The 14,357-nt window shown below is 45.5% G+C and overlaps 1 pseudogene; it reads right to left on the bottom strand.

The window, feature by feature from the left end:
* Positions 1-1,216: 1,216 nt before the first annotated feature.
* The window catches only part of LOC134375867 (peroxiredoxin-2-like), a 200,611-nt pseudogene continuing 187,470 nt past the window's right edge, over positions 1,217-14,357 (bottom strand).

Raw genomic sequence — 14,357 nt, 5'->3', positions numbered from 1 at the left:
TAAAATTTGTTTCTTTTTAAATTACCCAGTTTCAGGGATTCTGTTACAAGCAACAGAAAGCAGACTGATACAAAGGGTATTGTATATCTTATTATTACTTGTGAAATACATACCACACATCTTTTATATTAGTAAAATTACAAACACACAGATACACACACACTTTTTTCCCCTAGAGATCCAGCTGTTAAACATTTACCAGCACACCACTCACTGTAGTCATACGAGAGGCCATTATCTTCTTCCCTTTTGTCCCCTGCTCCAGCTCTAGGACATGTATGGTGTCATCAGTCCTTATTGCCTCTTCCTGATGTTGGGAAAGGGCATAGAAGTTGGCTTTCTCTTCATCCTCTCCAGGTCCCACCAGAGCAAGACCATTCTTAGTTGTGACTTGGCATTTCCCTCGGGCCCTAGGAGAGAAGGTGTCCTTTGTGGACTTCCCTGGGCAGAAAGAAGAAGGGCCCAAGACCCTGGAACGTGCGTGTTCATTCTGGGGGGCTTCATCCAGACTTCAGGCAGAATCTGAGCACTGACACCACCTTTACAGAGCCACCGTGATCTCTGGCCTGGATTGACAAGTGCCTTGTACCTGGACTCCCTGCTGCTACCCTTGCCCCCTCTACAGTCTGTTCTCCATGTGTAGCCAGAGGGGTCCTTTTAAAGCCCAAATCACTGTCCAGAAACCCTGCAATGGCCCCCCTTCCTAGTCTTGACAATGGTCCCCGAGGCCTGCACGACCCGGCCTCCAGCTACCTCATCCCCAGCTCCTGCTGCTCTGCACTCTGTCACTCTTGCTGCACCAGCCACACTGGCTTCTTAGTGGTTCCTTGAGTTCACCAGACATCTCTCCTGTTGGGGTCTTTGCACTGGCTGTTCACTCTGTCTGGGATCATCTTCCCCCAAATATCTGCTTGGCTCACTCCCCCACCTCCTTCAAGTCTTCACTCAAATGTCCTCTCCTTATGGAGGAATTTCTTTCTTTTTTATTTTTTCTGTCCCTAATACTTTCTTGGTTACCTCTAGGCTTGTGCCCAGCTGGGTGGACTCTGAGTAGGGGGTCAGAATTCACCAGCTTCGGAGTCGGGGCATGAGAAGGCTTTGGCCTAGTCCTTCAGGGTCCCCGACTGAGTTAGGAGGGGTAGGTCCGGCCTTTCCTGGGTCAGCACGGGGCACCAGGGTGGGGCTGAGAGCACAAGATCACTACGCATCTGCCAGCCTAGTTGTGTTTGGAGAAGCTCTCCTTGCTGTCTTCCATGCTGGGCTTGAGCATTTTGCTGCTGGGCTTCCAGCCAGCCGGACAGACTTCCTGGTGCTCATCCATGCACTGGAAGGCCTGGACCAGCCGCAGAGCCTCCGTCACAGAGCGCCGCATGGGCAAATCACTGACAGTGATCTGGCAGAGGACACCCTTGCCATCCGTGATAAAGAGACCCCTCCCTGTAGGCAATGCCCTCAGCTTTTTTCAGCATACCATAATCATGTGACAAGCTTCTGGTCATGTCAGCAAGCAGGGGATGTTTAAGGGGCCCAAGCCTCTCTCCTTCCAGAGGATGTTGATCCAAGCCAGGTGGGTGAACAGAGAGTTGACGGAGACCCCCAGCACCTCACAGCCCGGCTTGAGGAAGTCCTCAGCACACTCGCTGAAAGCGACGAGCTCCGTGGGGCACCCAGAAATGAAGTCCAGTGGGCAGAAAAAGAGGACCATGTATTTCCCTCTTTAGTCTGAAAGCTTCACATATCTGAAGGTGCCATCAACCACGGTGGTGACCTTGCAGTCAGGGGCAGGCTCTCCGATGTGCACGTTGCTAGAAGCCAGGACTGAAAGCCGCGGGGACAAGAGCCAGCTACACGGACAACCGAATGGTGGCTCACGTTCTCAGTGCCAAGGAATGTCTTAATTATCTGTTCAACACTATCCCTTATCTCCCACCACAACACACCTGATCCCCCTTACCCTGATCTTACAAATTTTTTGTAGTATTTCTCACCTCTTAATATACTATCTAATTTTCTTACCATATTTGCAATGGAATCTGAGCTCCGTGAGGGCAGGGGTTTCTGTCTGTTTTGTTTGCTGATAAACCCATACTCTGAAAATACTGCCTGGCACAGGCTGGGTGTCAATAAATACTTTTGAAGAAATACTTTATGGAAGAAAGGGCAGATCCTGAAGAGGAGTCTGTGGGAAGAGCAGAAAACCCTTCCTCTCTCTACTTATGCCTGCCTGCCCCTGCTCGGCCCAGCTTTCCAGCTCTCTCCCGGTCAGAGGCTGTCTGGATTAGTCAGAGCTCTCCAGAGAAACAGAACCAATAGGACGTGTATACACACATGTATATAGAAAGAGGTTTATTCTGGGCTGGCTGGTTAGCTCAGTTGGTTACAGCGTGGCCTTATAACACCAAGGTCAAAGGTTCAGTTCCCCCAACTAGCCAGCTGCCAAAAAAAAAGTTTCCATAAAACTACTCTCCCCTAAAAAAATTAAATTAAAAAAATAAAAGAGAGAGGTTTATTCTAAAGAATGCGCTCAAGCAATTATGGAGGCTACCAAGTCCCAAGATCAGCATTTGGCAAGCCGGAAATCCAGGAGAGCCGATGGTGTAGTTCAAGTCCTGGGAAGAGCTGATGTTTCAGTTCAAGTCAGGAAAAAACCGATGTCCCAGCTTGAAGGCAGCCGGGCAGGAGGAATTCCCTCCTAATCTCAGGAGGGTCAGCCTTTTTGTTTTATTCAGGCCTTCAACTGCTTGGACGAGGCCCACCCATATAGGGAGGTCCATCAGCTTTACTCAGTCTACAGATTCAAACATGAATCTCAATGAGAAACACCCTCACAGACACAACCAGAGTGATGTTTGACCCAACATCTGGGCAACTTGTGGCCCAGTCAATTTGACACACAAAATTAATCACCACAGGCTCTGTGCCTGTCCTAGCCCTCATAGAGCATGCTGAAATGAATGACACTTGGTCGTCTACCAACTGGGCAATGCTGCTACCAATGTCGCCTGTCAGCACCACCATTTCTCTTCTCCCACCCTCAGGGACCAAGACCCTGGGGAACAAGGAGAGGGAAGGTGGCTTAGAACAACCTTTGTGGACTTGACCCAGTTTTTTCTCGTCTGTAATATGGACTTAAACCAGTATCCCTTATCTCACAGTCATGAGACTCAAATCAGAAAATGCTTTGGCAAATAGAAAGCATTTTGCAAGCCCAGGTATTAATCTTGCAAGTTACTCACTCCTATTGATCTCTGGCAAGTTCCTATCCATGCCAAGGGAAAGGTTAAGCCCATCTTCTCATTTATTCAGTTTCTTATATTCCTAGAAGGAGGCACAAGGAACAAGACATGAACAGCAGGATCTTTAAAAACAACAGCAGCAACAAAACATGTGTTGAGGAGGATAGGTTGAATATTGGTACTTGGAGCCCTGGAGAGAATCATCAGACTGTTGGGTTTCTTCACTCTTATGGCATTGCCCATTGGTAGGGATGGCAGTTCTGAATGTGGTGAATCAGATGCAGTGTCAGAGGAGCTTAGTGTCTAGGGGCCATGGAAGAACAGGTCTGCCCCAGGTGAGTTGTGTGCAGGTGTGTCTGGAAGCAAGACCTGAGCTCCTGAATGCCCAAAGAATGTATGTCCCCAGTGGTGTTTTCCACCATCATTAGCAAGTCCCTTTCTCCTGGCCCTGTGCGGCTGGGAAGCAGAAATGAGAAGGCACTTTTCTTTGCCCACATCTTCTTTTTGTCTCCTCCACCGAGTCACCGGCTGAGCCAAAGTTCAGGTACAAACTTGTCTGGCTGGATTGCCAAGACTCTGAGGCTATCCACTCCCCTGTGCCAACAGCTGTCTGGCAAGATGGAGCGTGGATGCCTACACCATGACACCAGAGCTAAAAGGCACAGGGTGTTCCTAGTGCAGGGGCCTATCAGTGGGGCATGTGACTGATGGGAGGCCTGCATTGATTGGGGCCGGGAAAAGTCTATGCCCTCCACAGAGACTCTCTACAGCAGAGAGTGTGGGCACACCCCACCCTTGTCCTCTGGGAACAACACACCCTGATGCCCATCCTTGGCTACTTTCTGTGTTGGGGCTTCAGATCAGGGGGTGGGTATAGAGCTGTTTGTTTTCATGGCACAGTGAAGGTGGGGCTGATTCATTCATTCATTCGTTCATTCATTCACTCAATAGTTATTTTTGAGAGTCTACTTTGTGCTTCCATGCTGTCTGTGTTATAGATGTGGGAATCTAGGAACAAACACAATAGATGAGGTCCCTTCCATCATGGAGCTTATATTCTATTCTAGTTGGGGAGACAATGGCATACATATGTGCATGTGTAAAGAAGAGGAAAATGGGATCCATCTGCGTCTGGGCCTTGGATATGTCACTTACTAGCTGTGTGACTTGGCTAAGTTATTTAACTGCTCTGAACCTCAGTTTTCTCATGTTTAAAGTCAGAATAATAGCAATAACCTTGATTTCATAGGGTTGCTGTGAGGATTATAGAGTGCTTGGTTCATAGCAGAACGTACCCATCGTTTTTGCTGCTGTTATTATTAATATCACATCTCCAGAAATGGAAGCAGGTGAGATCAAAATGCTACATCCTTTCTTTTGGCAAAGTGACACCCAGGAAGAGGTGAGTCAAAAGCTATATCTATAGAGTATCACAACCTTTGGTTGATGAAAACATCAATTCAGACAGCTCCTTGAATGTTTGGTCAACAAGGCCTCCAACAACTGACATTTTTTTCCATTGGTGGGATCAGGTGGTTGTTTGAATTGGATGAACCAATTGATTGTTCTAATTGAATGAATCAATTCATTGTTCTGGTATCATGGTGACCTAAGACTGCTCATGATTTCATCTAAGGCCCTAGGTGTTTTCTCTTTCACAATGAGCCTTTTGGCCTAGTTCTGTCTTAATTTTATATCTGTTAAAAATATGTGCTTGAGCATGAGGTCATATGTGTATACATGTGTACACACATGCATGCATGCACACATACACACACATACACAGAAGACATGCCAATTCATGATTATCCCTGCTAAGTTGGGACCAAGAGAACCCAAACTTCATATTTTGCCAACAGCTCTTACCTCTTCTCAGCCAGTTTTTTCCAGAGCAGAAGCCAAAGAGCCAAATGGCATAGTCTGAGTGTGGTCACTTTCCTGCCAGCAACCGGGCAAGGCTCTGGCTGTTGGTGCACTGCTCTGCTGCCCAGTGTGAGATAGCATCAGCTCCACCTGGCATGGAAAAGGGAGAGTTGGCATTGCCAGCCCGTAGGTGCTTATGGGGAAGAGGCAGAGAGATGTTGGTTACTGGCAGGCAGACCTGTTGCCACTAAAACTTGGCACGTCTGGGCAACTTTAGCAGTCCAGACAGAGAATTAGCAGGGAGAAAGAGCCTCCACGCAGTGCCAGTCTGGCTCGTTGGTACTACCCATGAAAAGATACTTCTTCCTTGGCAGACAGCTTGGTATATCGCAGAGGCAAATTTATACGTCGAGGATAAATCTAACCATAATCCCAGGATGACTGTGACCCCGTCATCTGGAGAGGTTCCTTGGGGTACTTTTAGCCCTGTATGTGGGGAACTTAGATTTTCTGAGTTTTTCCTGTAGGGGTAATAAATACTACCTCTGAGCTCTTGGAAATTAGTAAGCTTGTGAAATCTTGAGAATTGTTCCTGTGTGCTCTGGGAGCATTGTCTCCCAATGTCACCCGAAACCCTTGATGGAGTCCATAAGGACTCTGATCTCCTGGGCCAGGAGATAGGCTGCTTAGCCAGGCACCTTTCTTTCCACCTGCTGACAGATCGAAAGCACTGAATGTGGAACCAGGAGATCAGGATCCCAGGGTCAGCACCACCTTTACAAGCCGTGGGACAGGAGTGAGTTCCTTAACTTCCCCGGACCTCAGTTTCCAGCTGCCCTTTCTATTGTGGTGAGAAATAAATAAAATAATGCAGGTGGAAGCAAACTGTAAACTGACAAGCCCCAAACACACACACAGTATTATTATGCTCTCCACACAGTCTTTCAACCAGACTCTCTCCATGTGATAATTTTTCCCATTCCATCTTGTTAGAAAGCTGCTTACTTGGGTAAAATCCTCAGTAGAAGTAACATGTTCATCCTGGGGGATCCCCCACTCCCTTCTGGTCCATCCTTCTGATCCACAGATTTTTCTCCCTCCTGAAGCTCTCAGCTTTCTCAGAGCTAGTCCCTGAGCAATCGCAGACTCCAGCAGGGGAAGGGAGAGCAGGAAGAGCTACAGAAACAAAAGATTAGGGATTCTCTTTCTATTCCTTTCTTGATTTCCTGTTCTGAGATGGGTGAGCAGCCTGATTTATTTTTGACAAACATGTCTGCATTATGAATTATATCGGGGATGGAATTGTTACATTAAATCAAAGTTAATTTTTGACTTCTGTTCAGGGCGCCGTAAATAATCAACTCCAGGGTAAGGTTATGGACTGAAGTTGCCCAAATTATGCTAATGAGGATGATTAAACTTTTGAATTCTGAGTTTCTGTAAGAATAACAATCAGTTAGCATTTACATTTCTGCTATGGCCTAGGTTTTACAGCTTTTTCTGAAGTCACTATTAAATATAAATAACAATACCATTTTTTAAAGCCAAGTTGAGCCCATTGGGGCATATTCTATTCTCTTTCCTGGTGCACAGCTTCTGCAGATGCATCTTGAGGCAACTAGAGATGGAAGGGAGAGCGGAACAGAGTCCACAGAAGTTGTGCACCTGCGTTTGCCTGGGAACTGCAAAGGGATTTTCAAGTTCTAACAGACGATAATTAAATTTTGCCCTGGTCCATTTGGTGAGGAATGCCAGGAGGTCGTGTTGAGCTTCAGAAGTGCTACCTCCAGCAAGCAAGCAGTGATTTCCACGGGGTTTTGAATTTAAGATGGGGCAGCAGTTCTTCGCCTCTTCCACTGACATGCTATGTCTTTGGGTCCACTGTATTGACTCTCTGTGTTTGCTGTCCCTCCGCAGGCTCTGGGGACCTTTTGTAGGATACTTCTTGGTTCCCTGGTTTATCTTAAGAGGGGGCAAAAAGACCCAGTTGATTCCCAGTCTCATGTTTAGCCACCTGTTATCAAAGCCTGCCCCAAGAGATGCTCATCTCCTGATGTCTGCGTGAGGCCCGGGTGGCTGCCATCGAAATGACAGGTCAGCTCAGAGGTTAGGCTGCTGGCTGAGTGGCTATTGTTTATCCCAGTTTCAATTTCATCGTCATGACAACGGACACAAGTCATTGTCCAAGCCGATGCTTGTGTGTGACAGCGTGTGAGGAACAAGTTGCGTCTTGGCTCACTCCGTCTGACAGATGAGGACCCATCTCTGCACTTGGGTGGCTGCTCCTTTCTTTCCTCCATGTGTTCAAAGTGTTCTTATTTTCTCCACCACTTACCCAGAAATTGTGTTTGCAAAGCGTCTCATTTCAACTGAGTTTGGCTCAGAGTTATCGGGAACATGGCTCGGCCAGGCTCTGCTCTCCCTCCTCAGCATTCCTGCCAGCCTTTCTCACTCCTGTGGGCTTCTGGAACTGCTGGGACCCCTTTCTGAGAGACAAGGGTGGTGGGCAGGAATCTGTTTGACACTCATAGCATCCAAGGGAAGGCCTATGAACATTCTCCTCCACAACTTGGTGTAAATGCAAAACCTGCCTTAATGTGCCTTCTGATCTGAGGCGTGCCCCCTCCTTGAAAATTTCAAGAGGCAGATGACTGGTTTTTCTGTTTGCTCAATTGCTCTGAGAAATCCTTGTGTCTGTGTGGGGCTGTTTTAGACATCAGCTCTGGATGTAAATGCCGGTGAGCCCTGAAAGAATTGCCTTGGAAGAATGGGACATGTGTCCACTAAACTTCTCTTTTGGGTCCTTATGTACTTTACGATGCTGAAAGCATACATTCTTTTGATGTAGGGAGCAGACTCGAAAATGGACTCTCTTTTGTCCGGGGCAATGATGAGTCTGTTGGGAGGAGGCCTGGAGCCAGCTTTGCCCATGGCTGAGGCCTCTGTCGGGCCAGCACAGAGAAGAAATCCTGCCTGTCCCAGGGAGCCTTCTGTCGGAGGGGGCTCCTCTGTGGCTACAGGATCACCTGTTTTGGTCAAATGGATGGCTTATTAGCCTGAATATAATAGTATAGGATTTTTTGTTTTTAAGATATTGGGATTAATTTGCCTGAAAGAGAAAGACTGTGAGGGACTGGGGAGCTAATTAAGAGTCTCCAAATCAAGACAGGTTGTTATGGAAACAGGTGGAGCTGCTGCTGTGGGAATGCTGAGGTTAGGCCCACATGTTTGGCCCCACTGTTGTCATGGCAGGAGACACCTTGAGCCAGGAATGGGAGAGGGCAGAAAGCAGGGCGGGAAGTCAGGGGCCAGGGGCCGAGCCAGGCAGAACTGGGAGGAGGAGCCCTGTTAGAAGATGGTCCCATGTGGGACTCAGGCCGACAGTCGGTCAAGCTAAGAGCCAGGGTCTTCGCCTTCATTCATCCAACAGATATTTTTGGAGTATTTACTACATGACAGGCACTATTCTAGGTCCTCATGAGTGAGTGGTGAGCGACCAGACAAAAATCCCAACCCTAAGTGAGCTTCACTTTCTCCTGTGGACAGCCGGTGAGTAAGCAGATCATTTAAACATTTAGTAGGTCACATGGTAATAAGTTTTATAACAGGGGAGGGACATAGGGACTGTGGGGGTTTTCCAATCTAAAATAGGGTGGTCGGAGCAGGCCTTTCTGAGAAGATGATGCTTCAGCAAAGAACGGAAGGAGATGAGGGCTAGAGTCAGGGAGATCTGGGAGAAGACCCAGGCAGAAGAAACAGCAAGTGCAGAGCCATGGGCCTGGTGTGCTGGAGGACAGGGAGAGGCCTGTGAGGCTGGAACTTGGTGCAAAGGCGGGTGAGGCCGAGAAGTAGCAGGGAGGCAGAGCACACTGGGCTTTGCCACCACTGTAAGGCTTTCTAAGTGCAATGGGAAGCCAAGGGAAGCTTGACCAGACGAGGGATATAATCTAGAGGCTGTTATAGGATCCTTCTGGCTGCTTTGTTGAGAATATGTTGAACTTTAGATGCATCTGCTTAGATTAGGTCCTCACTCTGTCCTCATCTCCACAGTGGAGAAGGTTCAGGCACCAGCCACAGCCAGCTCTGACCCCAGGCTCCCACCCTGGTCAAATTCTCCCAGACCCTTGTGGCCTCTCTGGTACCCCTCAGCCATCTCCTGTCACTGGTGGTGCTGGTCTCTACTCTGCCATGCCACGTAGGGCCCTCATTCAGGGCCTCTGCTCTCCTGCTCTGCCCTCTGGCTGCAGTCTCTGCTTTTCTCTCCTGCCCTCCTGTGGCTCTCTGAGGGGAGGGAGCATTTGCAGGACTAGCTCCCTCTTCCGAACTGCAGAACTCTGCATGAAACCTCGCTGTGTCTAACTCAGATCTGTTCCAGCTCCAGGGACTTCAGCCTGACTTCCATGCCCACTTGGAGCATCCCAACCCCAGGGATTAGCAGCACCCATCATCTCCCTGGTCTTCTTGGGAGCTTTAATCTAAGAGTCCCGGGACCTACCCATCAGACCCAAGAGTGCTCTTCATTGCTTTTTCAGTGATCCAAAACCCAGGAATGCCACCCTTGTCCAGTCTCCTGTCTATAAGAAACAGGACAGCGTTCAGCCACATGCAGCAGAACGTTTCAATATCCATCAGTGGTCTAGCAGATTGGCCAGATGGGTCTCAATATTGTGAGAGGGGCTGGGCCCCTGTGACCCCCACAGTCCTTCCCCCTCCAACATTTACTGCATCTGTGTGATGTCACTAGTTGGTATCCAGCAACAGGAACTTACTCTCTTGCTTTGCAGGCGTGGGTCTGGAGGAGTCTTTAGAGATGCTCCTCAGTGAATTTCTTCCATGCCACTGACAACAAGGCTTTGTGAGTTACTGACTAAGGAGAGATCTGAGCGGGCAGAATCAAAGGGAACGGGTTTGGGAAAGGATCCAAATTACACTGAGGGAGATCCCACTGCTGTTTTAAGCAGTCAAATACCCTCTTTTGATTGAATAGACTTATTATTAAAAATGCATTTAAAAAATGAAATCGAAAGCAAATCCCTTCAAATAAGATTTCAGCCTTGTCTCAAATCCAGGGGTTTATTTGGAAGTTCCATCTTTTCACACTTTGCACAGAGCTGTGCTGGAGAGATCACAGCCCTCTGTCCCCTGAGCATGATAACTCAGGAAGGTAGATGTCAATCGGATTTCTTGAAGTAAGTGAATGATGCCCCTTTCTTAGTTATTTTCTGGGCTACCCACCTTGAGGAGATGGTCTCCTAAACTGTGTGGCATGTCACTCCACAAAAATTCTCATATCCCTTAAGGGCTGAACCTTGAGCTGATGGGACCTGTGACTAGTAGTTTCCTGCCAGCCCCCCTCAGACTTCTACTCATCCATCCATTCCATCCTAAACTTGGTGCAACTTGGTGCTTCCTATATGTTAGCCAGAGTGCCTCCCTCCCCTCCAGACCACTTTCAGTAAGAAGCTCTTTCTATGGTACTGGGAAAAAAATACCATGTTGCTTCATGCCACCTGTATGCTCCCTTGATCTTCCACCCCGTGGAAGAAAGGGAAGGAGCCAGACAGTTACGTTGGCCAGGACCACGTTAACTTTAATCCTACTAAATTCCAACTCCATGATGAAAGGCTCACTTTGGGACTTGATTGAGGTAGGTTTAGGTCAAATAAGAGGAGGTTTCATTCAGCCACATAATCATTTATTCATCAAACATCCACAGAGCCAGCCGCAGAGCTTGGGGCTGGGAGTCAGAGGAACAATACTTGGTCCCTGCCCTTCAGGGAGACAAACAGAAACAAATAGGAGTAGCTACAGTATACTCAATCAGTTCTGCAGGGAAAGTATGTATTTGTGCTCAGGAGCACAAATGAGCAGCTGTGACTTAGGGGAGGGGACACAGGGGCAATGGGATCGGCAAAGACACCAGCTGATAATAAACTCATGGAAGTAAAATTATGGAACTCATTACCTCCTAGAAAGATTACTAGCAGGAATTGCAGATGGATTCTGACAGGATTTGGAGAATGTGTGTGGTTATCATGGGAGGAAACCTAGACTTACATCTGGAGGTCCAAGATCCGTTTGCTGGGATGTGATCCCTGGCAAGTCACTCAACATCTTTGTGCCTTAACTTCCTCATCTGTAAAATGGGGAAGATAATAGCAATACCCATCCTGCTTATTTCACGGAGGTACTGGGATGATCAAGAGGACCAATGCATATGAACGTGGCAGAAAATGGTTACATGCAAGGCAAAGGTAAAGGCATTTCTATGCATTGTATTTGGAAATAATTACAAAATAACAGAAAAAAGTTACAAAACGAAAAGTACTACAAAGAACATCCATATACACTTTACCCAGATTTATCTATTGTTTACACTTTACCCCATTTATTAATTATTCTTATTCTCTCTTTCTTTCTCTCTCATGCAAATATATTATATGTACTTATATATGTGTATGTTTATGCATAATTTTTTTTCTGAACCATTTTGGGTAAGTTAAGTACATCATGGCTTCTTACCCCTAAATACTTCAGTATGTATTTCATAAGAACAAGGATATTCTCTTACATACCACAGTATAGTTATCGATTTTATAGATTTACATTGATACAATACTTTTATTGAATCTATCACCCATATTCCAATTTTTTTTTTCTTGATCGAATAACGCCCTTTATAGTATTTCCCCCTACAATACAGACACCAGTCTAGGCTCAGATATTGAATTTGGTTTTCACATCTCTTTAACCTCATTTAATCTGAAACATCCTACAGCCTTTCTTTATCTTGTGCAATATTGATATTTTTGAAGAATAGAGTGCCCCCACTTTTTTTTTCTGGATGTTTCTTCTTTTGTGTTTGTCTGATGTTTCTTCATGATTATACTGGGGTTAGGCAATCTCAGTGACAATACAACACACAGGGGATGCTGTGTATTTCTCTGTGTAGCACATCTGAGCCAAGTGATGGCCATCTGTCTTTCCAGGTGATCTTAATTTTGATCATCCGATCAAGGTGTTGCCTGATTGTGCCACTGTTAACTTGCAACTAGTAAGCAGTCTGTGGGGAGACACCTTAAGACAATTTCTCATCAAATTTTCTCTTAGATTTAATATCCATTAGTTATTTATGACTGAACCCAGTCATGATGTTTGCAAAATGCTCATCTCCGAAGTCCAGCACTCTCTCTGCATTTACCAGTTGGCCCTCAGTATTCTACTGTGAACAAGAGCCCTCCCTTCTTATCTATCTATCTGTCTGTCTGTCTATCCATTTATCCATCTATCTAGTCTAACTATATATCATTGGTATGGATTCATGAATTCCTATTTTCAATGGTTTATAATTCATTTTTATAGTTAATTATTTTGGCGCTCAAATTGTCCCAGTATGGGCTACTGGGAGCCCTTTCAAGGTGGCTCCTCTATTCTGTGGCATGCCCTGTCATTTTTTTTTTAAAGCATTTCCTCACTTTATGGCCTAATAAGATGTTTCAGGCTTGCTCTGTACCTACTCTACCCCAGTCCTGGAATCAGTCACTTCTTTGATGAGTCCTGTTTCCTTTTAGTGGGAAATGGTATTAAGGACCATACCTGAGCACTAGACATGCTCATTGCTGGTGGGGTATCTTTGCTTCTTGGCATTTTCAGTTGTCAGAGCTAGGAAATACATGCATGTACAAATATACACGTACATATATACAAATATAGATGCTTCTCGACTTGCAATGGGGTTATGTTCTGATAAATCCATTGTAAGTTGAAAATATCCAAGTTGAAAATGCATTTAATACACCTAACCTACCGAACATAGCTTAGCCTAACCTACCTTAAATGTGCTCAGAACACTTACATTAGCCTACAGTTGGGCAAAATCATCTAACACAAAGCCTATTTTGTAATAAAGTGTTGAATATTTCATGCAATTTATTGAATGCTGTACTGAAAGTGAAAAATAGAGTGGTTGCATGGATACTTGTGTTAAGTTTCTACTGAATGCCTATTGCTTTCGCACCATTGTGAAGTCGAACAATGGTTAAGTCGGGGCCATCTATATGCATATACATATACACACATGCATGTACATACATTTATGTGCATGCAGGTACATGGATATACATGTGCATGTAAACATTCATATACACATACGTATTTTAGAAATCGTGAGTTCGCACCAACACTTCCAATTCAAGTCCAGTCCTACAGGGTTCTTCTTGCCTTCCTCCATCCATCTTTGCACACCCTTCTTCTTTAGTGAGAACCCTGTAGTTCATTCCACTACAATAAACAAATCTACTGTAGAGTTTGGAATCTGTTTGTGCATCTTTCCGTTCCCCCTCCATCCCTCCTCACCCCAGCACACACTATCCTGCCCCAGCCTAAGGGTGTATGGTCAAATGCTATTTTCATAAATTACTTGGATTAGTTCTTTCTCTCTTACCCCTCCCTCAGTGTGGTTATAATCCACATTTGAAATACAATTAGGTTCATTACTTTCAGTGTGCTTTCAGTTTTTTCCCCTCTTCCTATTATTAATTTAATTTAATTTTTTGAATTTGTGGACTATTGGCATGCTTTCAAAAGTAGAAACTATTAAAAAAAAGGTATACTCAGAAAAGAAGATCAAGAAAAAATAAAAAATAAAAACAGTATGCTCAGAGAAGTGCAACTTCCTCCTATATCCACCCCATTCCTTCCCCTGACTTGTAGGTATTCAACATCATTATTTTCTGGTTTATCCTTCCTGGGTTTTTTTGGTATGATAAGCAGATACATATACTATATATTTCTTATTTTCTCTTATTTCTTACACAAAAGCACACCACATATGCTCTTTAGTACTTTGCTTTTTTTCATTCAATAACATCTGGAAATCACTCCATATCAATTCATAGTGATTTCCTTTTTTTTCTTTATAGCTACATAGTTAGTACTCCACTGTGTGTATATACCAGGGTGTATACCAATATCCTATAAAGCATTTTATTTTTCAAGATGATAACACCCACTGTAGAAACCTTGGCCGCACCAAGTGCACATTATGTGCAACATGACGTTTCTAGTATCTTGACTGGGCATAAATGGGGACTTGGTCTGAATATCCCCAAGTGGGGGGTTGGACGTTTCTGACAACTGGAGTTGCTGGGCAATTCCTCTCCCAGCACACATGCACTGACTTGCACAGGGACCAGGGAGCTTCCTGGGATGAAAAGAAATTTTGTCTACTGCTGGAGGGCAGGCACATACATGTCTGGT

The sequence above is a fragment of the Cynocephalus volans genome, chromosome 4 (genome assembly GCF_027409185.1).
Source record: "Cynocephalus volans isolate mCynVol1 chromosome 4, mCynVol1.pri, whole genome shotgun sequence".
Taxonomy (NCBI): domain Eukaryota; kingdom Metazoa; phylum Chordata; class Mammalia; order Dermoptera; family Cynocephalidae; genus Cynocephalus; species Cynocephalus volans.
This window is presented reverse-complemented; position numbering and strand designations above follow the sequence as displayed.